Genomic DNA, 19,143 nt, shown 5'->3' on the forward strand with positions numbered 1-19,143 from the left:
CATTCTTTAGCTGGAACAGCAACTTGCATTTATATAGTGCTTTTAACGTAGTAAAATATCCCAAGGCGCTTCAGAGGAGCAGAATCAGACAAAACAATTGACACCAAGCCAAAGAAGGAGGCATTAGGATAGGTGACGTAAAGCTTGGTCAAAGAGTAGGTTTTAAGGAGCGTCTGAAAGGAGGAGAGAGAGGTGGAGAGGTGGAAAAGTTTAGTGAGCGAATTCCATAGTTTAGGGCCTAGACAGCTGAAGGCACAGCCGCCAATAGTTTTTTTTATTTGTTCATGGGATGTGGGCGTCGCTGGCAAGGCCAGCATTTATTGCCCATCCCTAGTTGCCCTTGAGAAGGTGGTGGTGAGCTGCCTTCTTGAACCGCTGCAGTCCGTGTGGTGAAGGTACTCCCATAAGTGCTGTTAGGGAGGGTGTACCAGGATTTTGACCCAGCGACAATGAAGGATCGGCGATATATTTCCAAGTAAGGATGGTGTGTAACTTGGAAGGGAACTTGCAGGTGATGGGGTTCCCTGCTGCCGTTGTCCTTCTAGATGGTAGAGGTCGCAGATTTGGGAGGTGCTGCTGAAGAAGCCTTGGCAAGTTGCAGTGCATCTTGTAGATGGTACACACTGCAGCCATGTGAGTCAGTGGTCAAGGAGTGAATGTTTAAGCTGGTGGATAGGGTGCCAATCAAGTGGGCTGCTTTGTCCTGGATGATATTGAGTGTTGTTGGAGCTGCACTCATCCAGGCAAGTGGAGACTATTCCATCACACTCCTAACTTGTGCCTTGTAGATGGTGGAAAGGCTTTGGGGAGTCAGGAGGTGAGACACTTGCTGCAGAATACCCAGCCTCTGACCTGCTCTTGTAAACACAGTATTGATGTGGCTGGTCCAGTTAAGTTTCTGGTCAATGCTGATGTTGATGGTGGGGGAATTCGGCAATGGTGATTCCGTTGAATGTCAAGGGGCAGTGGTTAGACTCTCGCTTGTTGGAGATAGTTATTGCCTGGCACTTCTTTGGCACGAATGTTACTTGCCACTTATCAGCCCAAGCCTGAATGTCATCCAGGTCTTGCTGCATGCGGGCATGGACTGCTTCATTATCTGAAGAGTTGCGAATGGAACCACAATGGTGGGGCGAAGAAAGTCGGGGATGCGCAAGAGACCAGAATTGGAGGAATTCAGAGTTCTCGGATGGTTGTAGGGATAAAAAGACAATCTGGCCCTCGACCTCTCCAAAAGCACCATCAAAGCCAGCTAGTGTGAATAACTGTCAGATGGATCACCTTTAACCATTATACTAAACTTAGAAGTAGTTTGGTTAGCTACTAGAACAAACTCTTACTTCAAAGTCTTTAGAGAACTTTTTACTTCTGTGGGAATAAAGTTTCTCTCTTTTAAATCTCTGACCAGACTTTTCAAATCATTATTCTGAATTTATAAATTCATTCAAACACATTTTTTTAAATTTGGTAGGCTTAGGTGGAACAATTTGTTCAATTTCTGGGTTGCTATCAGTGGGATAGATTAATAACAACGGCTATAACAAGAGGCTGCTATTTTCAATATCCTTGAATCCCTTTGTAACAAAAGTGCAATTAATTATGTCCATCTTTTAAACTTAATCACTTTTGCACATTGTAGATTAATCTTGAAAATATATAGGACCTACTTTATCATATATTCTATTAAAGTGTGAAATGAAAAAGTCATCTGTCCGATCAGTTTGGGAACAAAATGCTGTTTCATAATTTACTGCCAAGAACATTCTTAAAATAATGCAAGCATTATGATTAAATTTGCTCATTTACTTTTGATTATGCATAGAGGAGATTCAATTTACATTCACATTGAAATTGAATGGACTGAAAGCTGCCAAAACCTGTTAGTGCACAAATCCCACTACTGGTTGCTGATTGGCAAATTCATCACCTTATACAAAATGAAGGTATTTAAATTCGTATTCCACTCTGAAGCACATTATTCATCAAATAAATATTTGCAAATTCATTTAGCAGTGACAAAAAGTACAGATACTTAACCACTGTCCCACTGAAAACTAGTGAGACATCACAACAGTAACTACACTTCAAAAATACTTAATTGGCTGTAAAACGCTTTTGGACATCCTGAGGGCATGAAAGCCTCTATGTAAATGCACATCTTTCTTGTTTGCTTCCTACCAATTTGATCTTCTTCTGGGTCAGAAACAGCACCATCTTTCACAGTTATTGAGTCCTATGAAGATGTCCTAAGGACTCTTCTTTTCTCTGCCCTCTTTTTCTTGCTTTCCTCACCTAACCCATTCGCTTCACTCTTTCTTATAACTTTATCTCCTCTTCCCAATGTCCATTAATATAGACACGGCTCTAGGTTTTATTTTCACCAATTGCTTCAGGAGCATTTGTAGCACATTGGCACTAAAACTCAAATTATTGTATGATATAAATTGGATAATCATGGCACTATATGAATAATAGCATGATTTTAATAAACCTGGCACATTTTTATACTGCTTGTAATGGCTTTTAAAGCAATATTGGCCAGGAATATCCGTCAACGGTGATATTGGCGACGAACGCCATAAGTTAGATTGCTGCATGCCCCAATCCTCCAGTGGTGAGTTTACTCCAAAATTTATTGGAAAACTGAGTTAGAAAATAGCTTCCAATATTCCTGTTTGCAATAACTAGAAATTAAGCTGCCCCTGTACTATGAAATGCACAAGTTAATCCAAGAAAAGTACTCAATTTACTCAGTTGTAATAAATATGAGATTTTGATTTCTTGTTTGTACATTAATCAAAATCATAGAAACATAGAACATATAACATTATCTACCTGTTGTAGATTAATTAATACAGACTGATTGCCATGAATAGCCAGCAACGCCATTATCATTGTATCATGTGACTATCAGCATGGTAGAAGGTGAACTTAATGCACCTTGGTCTTTTGTCCAGCAATTTTGATGTCCCTACGTACCTGAGGATACAAATGTTTGAAAATTATAAAAGAGCTGAAATTGTTCTGTTAATGCAATTTATGTTTTATTGCAATGTCTGACCTACTCGCACAACAACCCTACAGAGTAATTTAGTAAGACATAATGGCGGTTTCCGAGGATTAATTTAGAAAGCCCACCAGTGCCATTTTTTCCCAATGGTCTGAATGGCAACAACAATCAAATTAGCAATTGTTCATTCAGCAATAGTGTCAGTCTTGGCTCAGTGGTAGCACTCTCGCCTCTGAGTCAGAAGGTTGTAGGTTCAAGTCCCACTCCAGAGACTTGAGTACAGAATCTAGGCTGACACTCCAGTGCAGTACTGATGGAGCGCTGCTCTGTCAGAGGTGCCCGCTTTCAGATGAGACGTTAAACCACGGCCCCATCTGCCCTCTCAGTTGGATGTAAAAGATCCCATGACACTATTCGAAGAAGAGCAGGGGAGTTCTCTTCTGTGTCCTGGCCAATGTTTATCCCTCAACCAACATCACTAAAAACAGATGATCTAGTCATTTATTTTGTTGCTGTTTGTGGGACCTTGCTCTGTGCAAATTAGCAGCCACATTTCCTAAATTACAACAGTGACTGCACTTCAAAAGTACTTCAGTGGCTATAAAGCGCTTTGAGACGTCCTGAGGTCATGAAAGGCGTTATGTAAATGCGAGTTCTTTGCTAAATTCGCGATCGCCATTGGTTTTAAGGGAGTGTGGAACTATTATAATTAGTTGCTCACTGTTTCAGCGAGGGAAACGGCAAAACTGTGCAAAAGTTCAAGGAAATTATGATGTGGCGTAATTGATGGGGTAAGTCATTTATGAGGAAATTCCCAGCCCATGTATTTGTTAGATTAGCTGCACTGGGTTCAAGATGTTTCATGTTATTCATTTGGGTTGCTAGGGAAACTTCTAATTTTGAAATATGCTCTAATTACCTGAACATTTCTGCCTATAGAGAAATGATTTAATCTATAGTTTACTATCATATCCCTTTGAGAAGAATAATAATATTGTAAAACTACTGAAGGTTTAGCCACAGCTCACTCCCAAATGCGCACTACAGCTTCTTTTTTTAAATGTTTTCACATGGGTTATCTGAACCTAGCATAAATGGCACAGTAGGCAAATGCAGACACTTGGTGCAGTATTGAACCATGTAGACCAGGAATAATTCTAGATTAGATTCCTAGTCTGCCCTGAGTTAATTGATCTCAGTTGGGGCAGAGGAATGGTCTATCAGTGACGTCAGCGTCAGTGTCCCTAGCCTCGGGAGGCAAAGAATCAGACTGGGTTCCTGTTCCTGATTGCTCTCCTGCGACCCCTTGCTTGTGTGAGGACATTGAGCGAAGGTTGTCTCAGCTGTGAGGTTCCCCGTGGTTGAGTGGCCCTTCAGCACTTACTACCCAAGCTCATGTGTGAAGAATGGCCGACTCAAAGAGGTATCGGGAGGCACTTTGGCAGGAAAAATCATAGAGCAAGTTATTATCTTAATGGCAAGAAACTGGAAAGTACTGTAGTACAAAGGGATCTGGGGGTCCTGGTGCACGAAACTCAAAAAGTTAGTATGCAGGTGCAGCAAGTGACTAAGAAGGCCAATGGAATGTTGGCTTTTATTGCTAGGGGGATGGAATATAAAAACAGGGAGGTATTGCTGCAGTTGTACAAGGTATTGGTGAGACCGCACCTGGAATACTGCATACAGTTTTGGTGTCCATACTTAAGAAAAGACATACTTGCTCTCGAGTCAGTACAAAGAAGGTTCACTCGGTTAATCCCGGGGATGAGGGGGTGGTCATATGAGGAGAGGTTGAGTAGATTGGGACTCTACTCATTGGAGTTCAGAAGAATGAAAGGCGATCTTATTGAAACATATAAGATTGTGAAGGGGCTTGATCGGGTGGATGCGGTGAGGATGTTCCCAATGATGGGTGAAACTAGAACTAGGGGGCATAATCTTAAAATAAGGGGCTGCTCATTCAAAACTGAGATGAGGAGAAACTTCTTCACTCAGAGGGTGGTAGGTTTGTGGAATTTGCTGCCCCAGAAAGCTGTGGAAGCTACATCATTAAATAAATTTAAAACAGAAATAGATAGTTTCCTAGAAGTAAAGGGAATTAAGGGTTACGGGGAGCGGGCAGGAAATTGGACATGAGTCTAGGTTCGGAATGGTCATGGCCCTGTGGGTAGTGGAGTGGGCCCAGGGGCCGTGTAGCCTTGTTCTGCTCCTACTGTGTTCTAATTCTGTGTTAGATTTCAGGAGATGGTTTTATTCCTGTTCCTGGCTGGGGTGGAGATCGCCTTTACAGAAGGTAAGTACTGTAGAAAATATAGGGACAGAGTGATCTCCTGGAAGAATTTCGATCGCCTAGATGGGTCGGAGAGGAATTTCCCAGATTTTTTTCTCCCAAATTGGCCATTGGGTCTTTATCTGGTTTTTCGCCTCTCCCGGGAGATCACATGGGTTCGGGTGGATGCAGAGTGATAGAAGATTTGAGGTTAGGATCAGATCAGCCATGATCTTATTGAATGGTGGAGCAGGCTCGAGGGGCCGATTGGCCTACTCCTGCTCCTATTTCTTATGTTCTTATGTTCTTATAACTGGTGCCCATAGACTTGTGCTCCAGTATAAGACAGTACCTTGAGGAGTGGTGGGGAGAAAATTGGAAAAACAGATCCTGTCCTTTAAGTTAAATTTCAGGATTGCAGACTTTCAGTAAACTACAAAACATAACATTAAGTATATTTATTTATTTAAAAATAGTTTGAATATATAGACATTAATTATAATTAGGTTGATATGTATTAATTTTAGGAGCAAAGGGGGAAGATTTCCTCTGCCATTTTCGATCAAAATTGTAAACACATCTTATAGACATCTATTTACAATTTTGCTACAGTCACCAAAGAGAAACTTTTCCCAGAGAGTCTCTAACTTTGCATTTAAATGAATTCACTTTTCAGCCACTATTTCAAAGATTCTTTTGGAGGCGTTCATCATAGTGCAAATCGTACCCTTCTAATGGACTAATGAATGAATTGTCCCTGCTTTAGTGGCCCGGTGTTTTGCGGTCAGCGGTGAACGAACGCCGCTAGCTGTTTATTACACTTATACTTTGCGTGAGCTATTGCACTGGAAATTGCGGTAATTAGAAATCCAAAACAGTGTGGTGCCCTGAACAGGCGCTCTGGGACCTGTGTGAACAGGGCAAGCAACGGTGTGTCTCCTTACCCAATAAGATTAAGGAATCCTTACTGAGACATGCAGGCCGTGATTTTGCCGGTGCTCCGAGTGCGGGTTTGGAGGCGGGTCTGCTGTCAAAATCGCAATGATTGACAGCGGGTTGGGGACCCGCTGCGAACCCACCTCCATGTAAGTTTCCAAAGTGTCGGGTCTGCGATTTCAGAACAGACCCGACACCAAGCGGCAGGGAAGGCATTTAGTATAGTTAATTGCTTATTAACTGCTTGTTAAAGACTATTTTGCCAGCCTTTTTGTATTTTCCCACATTTTCAATGGGGTTCATGTCGTTCGGAGATCACGTCAGGTAAGTATGTCAGGAGTTTAATCGAGCTGAATTGTTCACATCAGCAACTGCAATATAAAATCTAACCTTTCACATCTGTTCAACTTTGCAATGTCAGAAGGTGCTGATTTCAGGATTGGGAAGACACATTTGATCTGTATTGAGGCTGTAAGTGTGTGGTGTAAACTCTATATGCACTGCTACCTCCTTGGAATAACCTCTCTCCCCACCGACTGATTGTTTCTACCATCTCATTTTCAACTGCCACTAATAACAGCAGAATGGGAACGATTTATACTCTCTCACCCTGGTCCTCAGAATCAGAAGATGATCATCTGCAGCAGCAGCAGAACCAGGCACACCAGCAGCACCAACAACAAGAGCGCCAACCTTCTCCTCAACCACCTGATGCTGCACAGGGCAGAGCCCTTCAGTGCAGGGCTGCACCGCGCCGCAGGAGATACCCCCAACACAGGGTTTACAGGCAGAGGATGATCTTCCTCAACATGACTGAGCAGCAGTGGCAAAGGAGGCTGAGACTTTTTTGACAGGTAGCTGCAGACATTTGCACAATGCTCGACCAAGGCCTGCAGCCCAGAGGAGCGGGTGGACACCCCTTACCAGTGGCTGTCAAAGTCACCACCGCCCTCAACTTCATTGCAACAGGCTCCTTCCAGGAATCAGCAGCAGACATTAGTGGCATCTCCCAGTTGGCCACCCATAGATGCATCATGCAGATCACCAATGCTCCCTTTGCCAAGTCCGCCAATTACACCCACTTTTCCACTGATGAAGCCAGTGTTACTGGGCGGGCACTTGGTTTTGTCAATCTAGTTGGCTTCCCACGGATGCAGGGCATCATTGACTGCAAACATGTGGCCATCAGGGCACCCCATCAAAACCCAGCAGTATGTGTAAACCACAAGGGCTTCCACTCCCTTAATGTGCAGATGGTCTGCAACCATAGGAGGAGCATCATGCATGTGTGCGGCAAGTTCCCTTGCAGCTGCCATGGCTCTTACATCCTGCGCCAGTCCTCTGTCCCTCAGCTCTTTGCACTGCCAAATGAACTTTCCTGCTGGCTCCTTGGAGACAAGGGCTATCCCCTGAAGACATGTCTAATGACGCCATTGAGGAAGCCCTCAAACGAGTCTGAGGAGTGTTACAATCAAAGCCACATTTCCACCAGAAGTCTCATAGAGCAAACTATAGGGTTGCTCAAAATGCGTGGAGCAGCCCTTCAGTACACACCAGCCAGGGTCTCGAGAATCATCGTTGTGTGCTGCGTCCTTCACAACATCGCACTGCAGCAAGGATTGGTGCTGCATGAGGAAGAAGGTGCAGAGCGCACAGCCTCTTCAGAGGAGGAGGAGGAGGAGGAGCAGAATGAGGTTCAGCAAGAGGAAGACCTGGAGGAGGCGGCTGATCCAGTGCGACCAGCACACGAGCACATTGCTGTCCGTGATGCCAGGGATGGCCTAATCAATGCCAGATTCACCTAACTTTATGCTGCACAGACATGTGGCTGCCACATGCACATGAAGGTTAGCATGACCCCGCTGCAACACCATAGAGCATCTCTACAATGAACTGTTCAATCCTTGCACTGTCACCACCATTGATGGACATAAAAGGCACTTTCACCCTTCACTGTGCCACTTCAAATTGTGAGCACACATATGGCAACAAAATCAAACATTCAGAAAACATTACTTTATTACAACAAAATAAAAGAACAGAAACTTAACATTCATTTATAGCAAATCAAGCCTGCTCCTCCTGTGGCTGTGCAGGGGCAGACTCGGCCATCACTGCTCGGGGAGGCATCTGGGGCTCTGACCGAAGGTTTGGCAAGGGGGGGGGGATGTTTGGGCCCTTGGAGAGGAGCCCCCACTTCCATGTCCCCTCCCACCATCATCCTTCTAATGGGCCACCCGCACTTCCCTGCTAGCAAGTAGCTGGAGAGCACCTTGCTGCACATCAGTGGGGCCATGAGGACCCATGTCTGTGCTGACATTCCCCATAACAAGGACGCCCATGAACCTTGGTTTTTCTCCTCAATAGATGCCCATCTATCCTCCATAGATGACCATCTATTTCGAAGTGTTACCATGTTCTCCTGAGTCTGGCGATTTATGTCCTCCATGGAGGTGGCCATCCTTTCCATGGCAGCACCTACAGTTGCCAGTGCGTGCGCCACGGCATTGCTCATATTTGAGATGGACTCCTCCATTCTCTGCACACTCGCAGTCACTGTGGATGCAAACCCTGTCAGAGCCTCCTGCACTTGTTCCTGAAGCTCCAGGATCGCCCTCTTCCTGGAGGACCCCCGAGGCTCAGCGTCTACATGCAGCTCAGCAGAGCTAGGAGACTCCTGTGGCCTCCGATGAGGAGTCTCCACTGCTGTCCTTGTCTTCATCATCTGATCTTGCTCATTTGTGACTTGTGATACACCAGGTGACAACATTACTCTATTTCGCATAGGACCCACTGATGTATGCGTCTCTGCGCTGGTGCTGGGTGCTCTCATTTCTGCTGATGCTGCTCCCTCAGAGGCTGGAGGCTCCTGCTCTTCCTCCTGGACAGTGGGGGGCCGGGCTCTTGATGGTCCAGTGGGAGAGTAAAGACATGAGTTAGACATGTGATATGTAGATTGCAGACACATCCCATTATGCACATGATGAGCATTCAATTTCTATTGGCATCAGATCCCAAATGAGTCACTCATGAATGCAAAATAAGATGTCTGGAAAATAATTCTGTTGCCAGGTTGTTCTAATGAGCCCCTCTCTCTGTCCCCCACTTCAGGCTGGTGAGCTACTCCTGCAATGTCCAGAGCTGCCTCCTCGGTGCTGGTGAGCTCAGCCAATGATGGTGCTCCTCCTCCTGTTCTCTCCCTCTTATTGTGGGCTCCCTTTTCCTGCAATGAGGGAAAGAAGTGCAGTTTTAGTGAGAGTTATGGAATGAGTGTAAAGAATGGATAGGATAGATGTTTAGAAGGAGACTATGATGGAGTGGGGTGCCAATACCAAGTTGATTCCTTTTGAGTTGTTAGTTGTTGTCATTGCATAACATTGAGGGCGAGTGTGAGGAGTAAGATGGGGATATGATTCTGTACATAGGGAAAGAGGGGTGGGTGATGGTGCAAGGGATGTTGGGGTGAGTTAGGATGTGCAGGAGTAGGGTTGGCAATGCAGAGTGATGGGGATGTGATGACAGGCACAGCAGAATGAAGGTAAGTGTGCTTTTATACTCACTTTTCCTGAACGCAGGAGATCATTGAACCACTTCCTACATTGGACCCAGGTGCGAGCAAACACAGACCTTGCATTCACCTCCTCAGCTATTTGCAGCCAGGCTGCCTTTGTCTGGTAAGGAGGTTTCCTCCTTCCATCCCCAGGGAATAGAACCTCCCTGCGTCCTCTGACTCCCTCCACAAGAGCATGGAGGGAGTCATCGTTGAATCGTGGCGCAGCCCTTTGTCGCTCGGCAATAATATTTCAAACAAGCAGCACTTCGGAGTATGGAAGCAGAGGTGAGAGCAAATGGGGACATGGCCCCCATAAATTCATCGGCAGCAAACGCGTCATCAGAGGAGCTCAGCAGACCTGCACCTAGTGATTGGGCTGGGTAACACACACGGTGGGCTTAACCAACCCAATCAACGCAAACTTGTTTGCACAGAGTAGCTGGAGCCGGGAGTGGGACCGGAACCCGCCAACTACCTCTCCCGCTGCGAATTCGCCTCCGCTGGCAAAATCCAACCCACAGAGTCTGAACCAGGAAGTGTCAGTTAGAATCGTTAATTCAATGCCAAATCATGTACAGAAAGTGAAATAAAGGGAGGGGAAGAAAGATGGGATTAAAAGAGAGATAAAAGAGACAGAAAGAAAAAGATACAAAAAAAGAATTTAAATGTTTTAACTTTTAAAAATCTCCAACCATATTTAAACTCTGAAGGAACAAGACTCTACGCTTGTAAAAGTTAATTTTCAGTGCCAGAGAGGTTGTTTCGCAGTAATTACGACTTCTCACTTACACTTGAATGGACAAGCCCTAAATGTTTCTGCCATGTTTAGTGCATGCCTATTAAGTAAATACAGCCACTTCACGCCGTTGCATGTATTTTAATGCCGAGATTCTTAGAAGTATCTGGAGGAGCAGATCAACTCGGACAGCATCATCCTGATTTCCGACTTTAACTGCACACGTGCAGTTGCCAGAAGTTGCTGTCCGATTTACTCTTTAATAACAGTGAGGCACTCACCATTATTTCTACCGCAAAATCCGGGCCAATATTATGTTCTTGTACACAACTTAAGTGGTAATGACAGTCTGATTGGAGATTCAAGTCAGCTACATAAGAATACTGCCAATATGTTTTTCATCACCCCCACACCCAAAACAGTGGTTCCGATATGTTCTCAAATTCAATGGAATGTCTGGGAAGTCTCCCTTACAGTGTTTTGCTAATGACATTCATTTATTTATTATTAGTGTTCTAATATTGAATTAAGATGAAGCATGGCACAAAAATAAATGTTTACAGTTAAGTATGCTGTAATAATTGTTGAATGGATCCATTTAAATGCTATTCTATTGTTTGTCATTTGCCTGCTTGCGTCTTATAATGTATGCTCTACAATCATGATAATCAGTGAATTCTAGGTATGCAAATTTACTGACCTTCCATGTACATCGTTTATGTTTGCCAGCTCATTTCTAGTTTTCATCCTTTATTTTCTTGATTCCCTTCCGTTTTTATGTTTCCACTGCTGCCTCCTCCGTTAGTCTTTTGGGAAGGATAGTCTGGGCCGCCGGGATCTCTCGAGCCTTTCTGATTAAAGCCTGTCCAGAGTTGCTCAAATCAAAGTGAACCTTCCTTGGGGAGGGACAGGTCCTGCCAATCTCTCCTCCTCGTTCCATCCAAAATCCCTTCAAAGAACTGACAAAATGCACCCAAAGTGGAAAGGCAAGCTTAAATGTAATTTTGAATTATTGATTTGAATTTGGCATCATTTTGTACTGAGAAGCCAATCTAGAGCTACCAGGCTGCTATGTCCAATTAAAACTATAATTCAAGTATCATACGGCTTAGCAGATTCTGAAATCTCATGTTATATAACAATTCTACTCCATATCTATGTGGGCCACATTGATTTAATTTTGTTTTCGTCAAGGAATTCTGTTACAAGGGTAGGAGGAAATCTTCATCAGGCCCTGCCAAGGAATTATGAAATGACAAAAGTCACTTAGTTAAATCTATAGGATTATTTGTTCATTGTTTCACCGCTCGCAACCTCGGCGTCCTATTTGACCCTGAGCTGAGCTTCCGACCTCATATCCTGTCCATCATCAAGACTTCCACGTCCGTAACAATGCCAGCCACCCCCCTCTGCCTCAGCTCATTCGCTGCTGAAGCCCTCATCCATGCCTTGGTTACCTCCAGACTCAACTATTCCAATGCTCTCCTGGCGGGCCTCCCAACTTCCACCCTCTGTAAACTTGAGCTCATCCAAATCTCTGCTGCCCTGTGTCCTAACTCGCACCCAGTCCCCTTCACCCATCACCCCTGTGCTCGCTGACCTACAATGGCTCCTGGACCGGCAACACTTCAATCTTAAATGTCTCATCCTTGTTTTCAAATCCCTCCGTAGCCTCACCCCCTCCCTATCCCTGTAACCTCCTCCAGCCCTACAATCCTTCAAGATCTCTGCGCTCCTCCAATTCTGGCCTCGTGCGCATCCCCGATTTTCTTTGCTCCACCATTGGTGCCGTGCCTTCATCTGCCAAGGCCCTAAACTCTGGAATTCCTCCCCCCACAATCCTCTCTGTCTGTCTACCTCTCTCCCCTCCTTTAAGTTGCTTCATAAAATCTACCTCATTGACCAAGCTTTTGGTCTCCTGTCCTAATAGCTCTTTATGTGGCTCCGTGTCTGATAATTGCTCCTGTCACGTACCTTGGGACGTTTTATTATGTTGAAGGCGATACATAAATGCAAGTTGTTGTTGTTGCATATGCATACTTTTGCTCTACATGCTGGGTAATATAGTGCAACTGGGATTTTTTCTAGGTGTCTGGATCTGGAAGTAGTAATATATTCTGAAATAGTCATCACAAGAGATTGCACACTATTTTAAAATGAAAGCAATGATCTATTTTTTTGCTTTTTCTGCTTTGTAAGTATGGCATTTCAAAACTCGTTGATTAATATTTCATGTCAGAATTTAGCACCATATTTATAATCATTCATAAAACATAGATGAAATCGAATATCCTAGCAATTGTCTCAACAATGGTTGTACCAAAGTTTACAGTTGGATTTATCACACTTGCAATATCAAAGGTGTAATTCAAAGTGAGCCTGTTTAGGTGCCCGACACTAGATGGCGCTGTGGTATCAGCCGCTGTGTCTCATTCTATCCCTCGTCCATACCATCGATTTTCTTATTCTAGACAATTGAACTGCTTGGCATGATGCTGCCATCACTGACACAAAAGTCACCCTTTCAGCTTGATTGCTCATTAGGACGGGCCCCTTTCTGTACCACTATATTACATTTCAGGCACACTTGGACGCTTTGGCCATTCGGGGCCAGCAGCAGTGTCAGCCTGCTCAATCCGAGTGGCAGATTTACATCTTATGAAATACCCTGACTTCGTTTTGGAAACCGTTCTTTCTTTTAGTTTTGAAAGCTCAGCTCAGCAGCTCCACAACTCAGACAGTGGAGGCGGTGAACTGCAAGTCCCATAGTGCATTATACTGTATACTTTCAAACATGCAGGGTTGACACATAACCACTTGTCATACAATGCACTTGGCAGCTCAGAACTAAGAAATCACAAGTCATCACAAAGTAGTCCCTTGCCCCTGATGCATATATAAAACGTGTGAGATTGTTGTTATTACTGCGGGAACATGATTCTTTGGGATGTCACAAAGACACAGGGTCAAGATCCGAACAGTAATTGCCAGTAGCGCAGGTGAGGACCACATGAACAGGGGTCAGGATTAACCCTCGGGCCTGTTTCTCATCTGATTTCTACCTCTCCTCCCCAAACAGATTTTCCAAACAACATTTTTTTTCATCAATAAAGGCCTCTTGCACAAGATGTGTAAAAGTGTGTCATTAAAGGCCCGGAGAATGATGTAAAAATATTTAACTTGGGCCCAGGCATAATTTACAACCTTTTTTCACCAGGATCACTTTAATTGCCTTGTAAGCTTATTTTGATTGGGCCTGAGAGAGCCTGATGTGTGTGGAGCTCATGAAAGGACATAGGCTTTTAATGGATTTTTTTGTTCCATTTTAGCAGTATATTTGTTGTTTTGTTGTGATTTTTGTGAAATTATTAAAATATGTATTTTATCCACATTTTTCTAGTACAATATGTATATATGGCCAAAATGGGTCTTTTTTGAGGTGCTAAAAAATAGCTGATTATTGTTTGCTAAGTTAGGAGAAAGTGAAGCATTTGTAAGATTAGAGTAGAGCAGATGGACATGAAAAAGGAACTCTTTTCATACAAACTTTCATGAGAGTTTCAGGGAGCCTCAAGCCATCGTGGTCAGCACGTCGAGATCAAATTAATGCCAGGGGTTGATTTTAATGTGTCAATAAATCCATATTTCATGGTCGAAGTCGTACAACATGAAAGAAGGCCTGTCAGGGAGATCAGCAAGCGCCAGAGCTGCACTACTGGCACCCACCATTATCCAATGAACTGTATCTACAAACCCTGGCACGTCTAGAAAGAAAGAAAGACTTGCATTTATATAGCGCCTTTCCCGACCACTGGACGTCTCAAAGCGCTTTACAGCCAATGAAGTACTTTTGATAGTGGAGTCACTGTTGTAACATGGGAAATGCGGCAGCCAATTTGCGCACAGCAAGGTCCCACAAACAGCAATGTGATAATAATGACCATATAATCTGTTTTTGTTATGTTGGCTGAGGGATAAATATTGGCCAGGACACCAGGGATAACTCCCCTACTCTTCTTCGAATAGTGCCATGGGCTCTTTTACGTCCACCTGAGAGAGCAGATGGGGCCTCAGTTTAACGTCTCATCTGAAAGACGGCACCCCCGACAGTGCAGCACTCGGGGGACAGCCTAGCTTTATGTGCTCCAGTCCCTGGAGTGGGGCTTGAACCCACAACCTTCTGACTCAGGCGAGTGTGCTACCCACGTCTAGCTGGTAATGACTGTGGGAAAGCTCCTCCACAGGTTGTGGGTCAACATGAAGCCATGTACAGATCTCTGCCAGCTGCTGCAAGCATACCGGCAGCCTACTTCCAATGCAAGGATGTCGCTGCCAGTGGCATTCAAGATCACCGCCACCTTGAGTGTTTATGCCTCTGGCGCATTCCAGGCTGTCACTTCAGTATGTGTTGCCAGTTGGTGCGGTGCGTGCTGACTCTCTGTCTGCCCTCAAGAGAGAGCAACACCGCTTCTTGACGGGGCAGTGCTTGCGTCGTATAGAAGTTAAGTGGCATTGCAGATAACACTTGGTCCATGTGGTCTCCTGGACTGGTTTTGATCGTCTGACGGGGTCAGAAAGCAATTTTCCATTTTATTTTTTCCCTTTTGGTCCTGAGTTTTTTTGCCTCTCCCAGGAGATTACGTGGCTGCAGGGGTGGGGAAGGGAGGGGGGTTAGGAAGTGTCTAGTCATGATTCTTCGGTGATCATGAGTGTGGGGCAGGATTGATGGACCAGCTGGTCTTTTCCTGTCTGTCATTTTTGTATATTCGTATTTATCAACTGATATGGGAATGGTAGCATAGTGGTTACGTTACTGGACCAGTAATCCAGAGGCCTGGCCTAATGATCCGAGAGACTATGGGCTGAATTTTGCTGGCGCTCAGAGGGCGGGTTCGGAGGCGGGTCCACTGTCAAAATAGAAAAGATGGACAGCAGGTAGGGAACCTGCTGTCAACCCGTCTCCACGCGAGTCTCCCAGGTGTTGGGTCAGTCAGCACTGAGCAGACCCGACACCAAGCGGCAGGGGAGGCAATTGACATAAATAAATAGATTGTTAACATCCAATTAAGTTTTATTTTATGCCTACCTTTCAATTTTATGCGCTCCCCCACAGGTTAACCGCTGCTCGGGGAACAGGTCAGCTCACCATGTGAGTGGATTCAGCATTGAATTATCTCATGACCTGACAGCTGCCAAAGTTGTATTAAAGATCCCATGTTACAGTTGTTCACTTTCAAAACTCAGAAACTGTTGCTTACTGCATTTGGGAGACATATTGAGCTTTCTGCAGCTTGCAAGTGTTTGGAGCCAACTCTCTATCCAGTGCTACCTCATTGGAACATCCTCTCTCACCATTGACAGATCGCTTCTGTTATCTCAACGTCACCTGCCATCTATTCCATCAGCATCGGTACCCTTTATACTGTCTCACCTTGGTCCTCAGAATCCCACCAAGATCAGCCCCAACACCAGCATCACTGGGCACACCAGTAGCAACAACAACAACACCAGCCTTCTCCGCAATCAACTAATGCTGCACAGGACATAAGACATCAGCATCCAATCACATTGCTGCCTGGGACGCCAGGGATGGCCTCACCATGGCCAGATTTACTTCACTTGATGCTGTAAGATATAATTCGCTGTTTGTTGTGACTTGGGTGGGGGGTTTGAGGGGGGGTGGGGGGGTGGGGGGGGGGTTGGGGGGAGGTGGTGGGGGGGTTGGGGGGGTGGTGGGTGGTGGGGGGGGTTGGGGGGGCGGTCGGGGGGGGTGGTTACCCTTTATGTCTCACCATTCACTACAACTCACTAAGCCACTTCCAATGGTGCACACAAATCTGTCCAAGAACGCAAAGTGCTGAAAATATAGATTTCACTGTATGACAACACATTACCAGAAACTTCACATGAACATTTGCTAAACCTCTCAAGTGCCTACCCTTGTGTGTTGTTAGTTGGTATGCTTGCAGTAGGATGAGGGTGAGTGTGAGGGGTGGCTAGTGAAATGGGGAAGTGATAATGTAGATAGAGAGGGATGGGTGGAGGTGCAAGGTAAGTTGGTGTGAGTAAAGATGTGTAGGAGTAGGGTAGGGAAGGCAGAGTGATGTGGATGTGATGAGTGGCACAGGAGGATGAGGTTGAGTGCGGCTTTGCAGTAACGTTTCATGATCTACTGAGATCATTGAAAGGCTTGCAGCACTGCAGCCTGGTCCTCCTGACGACATCCCTGCTTGTGCCCTCCTGTGCAATGTGCAATCAGGCTGCGTTGATCTCCTGGGGAGGTGTCTTCCACCCATGGGAAGGGAAGAGAACCTCCCTATATAAGCATATGGAGGGAGTCATGGAAGAGCCTGGGTGCAGCTGTGCACCTTTGTGCAGTGCTCGTCAGTATTTGCAGCCCCTCAATGCTGTAGAACACTGACAGCAGAACTGTCAAAATCAATGTGGACGTGACCCCTTTAAGGAAACCGGCTGATGACGCATCATCAAATGATGTCATCAGACCCGCTTCCTTTTAATTGGTCGGTAATCTCGCTGGGCGGGCTTAACAAGCCCTATTAATATAAAATCACCTGTAGTAGGTGTTGTGTCGGTACCTTTCTACCTAGACACAATTTAGGACTCAGAACTCAGAGATTCAAACATGAAGTGCTTTATTGGAAGGAAAGGAAGTTCTGGCAAGTTCCGAACAAAGAGAGCTAAAACTTAACAGAGAACACCCAACCATTTATCTCCTGTGACAGCGCCACCACAGGTGGGAGGAGAACACACAATAGAACACACAATACATAACAGTAGGCAACGGTCTGGGACCGCGATACCGACCCCGACCGCCCTGGACCCACCTCGGTCGGTGAAATCACGGCCCACGAGTTCAAATCCCACCATGGCAGCTGTGGAATTTAAATTCAGTTCATTAAATAAATCTGGAATAAAAAGCTAATCGTGATCATGAAAAAGCTAATGGTGATCATGAAATTACCAGATTGTCATAAAAACCCATCTGTTTCACTAATGTCCTTTAGGGAAGGAAATCTGCTGTCTGTACTTTGTCTGGCCTGTATGTGACTCTAGATCCACAGCAATGTAGTTGACTCTTAACTGCCCTCTGAAATGGCCTAGCAATCCATTCAGTTGTATCAAACTGCAACGGTTCAAAAAGGCGGCTCACCACCACCTTCTTAAGGGCAATTTGGGATGCGGGTCTTGCCAGTGACGCCCACATCCCATGAATGAATTTTAAAAAATGTATTTCCAAATGTATCTAACAGGTATCTGGATCAGCCAGCATGGCCAGTGCTATCATCTCTGCTGCCACGGAAGAGCAAACGAAGCATGATATGGCTACCCACTGTCGCTACACTGCTGCCTTTCCTAAAGTACAGGGTGTCACCAGACCTGCAGTGTCCTGTTCTTTCTCTGCCACCATGACTTGGCCCTCCTCACTGTTCATTGTATCGTCCAGCGTTACCTGCTTAAGCCTGAGCCACTGGGAGTATTGGCAGGCTGCTCTACAGTGATAGAAAAAGAATAAATATAATGATGGCTCCGACAGAGGTCTCCAAATGTAATAATGTCTGTGAGTGAGAAGGGGGATAGGTCAAGATATAAGGGCAGGATGGTACTAGCCACGAGCTTAATGGAGGTCGGCTGCTTCACCCTCCCCTGCTCCTTCTGACCTCCCGTATGCAGAAAATGTCCAGAGTGGCCTCCTCTAAAAGGGTCAAAGGCTTACGATTTCTGAGCTTTCTCCAATTCAGTTCTGCTTCCTTGTGCTACATACCACCTTGTCATACATGCAAAAAAGTTATCTTGACATATAAGTTGAAGGTGCTCACGTAGAGTCGATTTTAATTCAGCGTTAATAGGCAGCAATGGGGGTCGGTAGATTTGCTGCTCCGTTACCGCCAATGATTGGCCCGCTGCCACTTTCACCGAGGCCGACCATTGGCTGTTTGAGGTCCTGCACATTTCAGGCAATTGGCCCCTTTAAGTGTGAAAATTGGGGTCCTATGACGTACATAAGACTCCACTCGCTATTTTAGGATAGGATGGAGCGTGCACCGTGCACACTCTGACAGATTTCCACCGGCAATAGAGCCGAAGAGGCCCGGAAACAATACGTTTGAAATTATTTTTGTGAGGCCAGGAGAAGTAGGAGTGCAACGTAAGTGAGGTCTGGGCCTCGAAAAGGCTCCGGCCTCTTTACCTCCGCCGATCGGATTCCCAAAAGTTAAAATCGAGCCTGATATGTAAGGTATATCAGTAACTGAACACTAGATGGCGCGCCCCCCAATGAGAGTAAGCACTAATTTGCAAGTATATTTCAATGTCTTCTCTTGAAAGAAAGAAAGCCTTACATTTAGATAGCGCCTTTCACAACCACCGGATGTCTCAAAGCGCTTTAGAGCCAATTAAGTACTTTTGAAGTGTAGTCACTGTGGTAATGTGGGAAACGCGGCAGCCAATTTGTGCACAGCAAGCTCCCACAAACAGCAATGTGATAATGACCAGATAATCTGTTTTTGTGTTACTTTTGATTCTTTGATGGAATAGTCTAGAGGGTCTGGAAATAAAAGCAGCAAGTTATTACCACAGTGATCCGAGTGATGCTTCAGACATAACACTGGCATCAAAGA

This window comes from Somniosus microcephalus, chromosome 12, assembly GCF_052327205.1.
Source record: "Somniosus microcephalus isolate GS21.2 chromosome 12, FLI_Smic_1.0, whole genome shotgun sequence".
Lineage (NCBI taxonomy): Eukaryota > Metazoa > Chordata > Chondrichthyes > Squaliformes > Somniosidae > Somniosus > Somniosus microcephalus.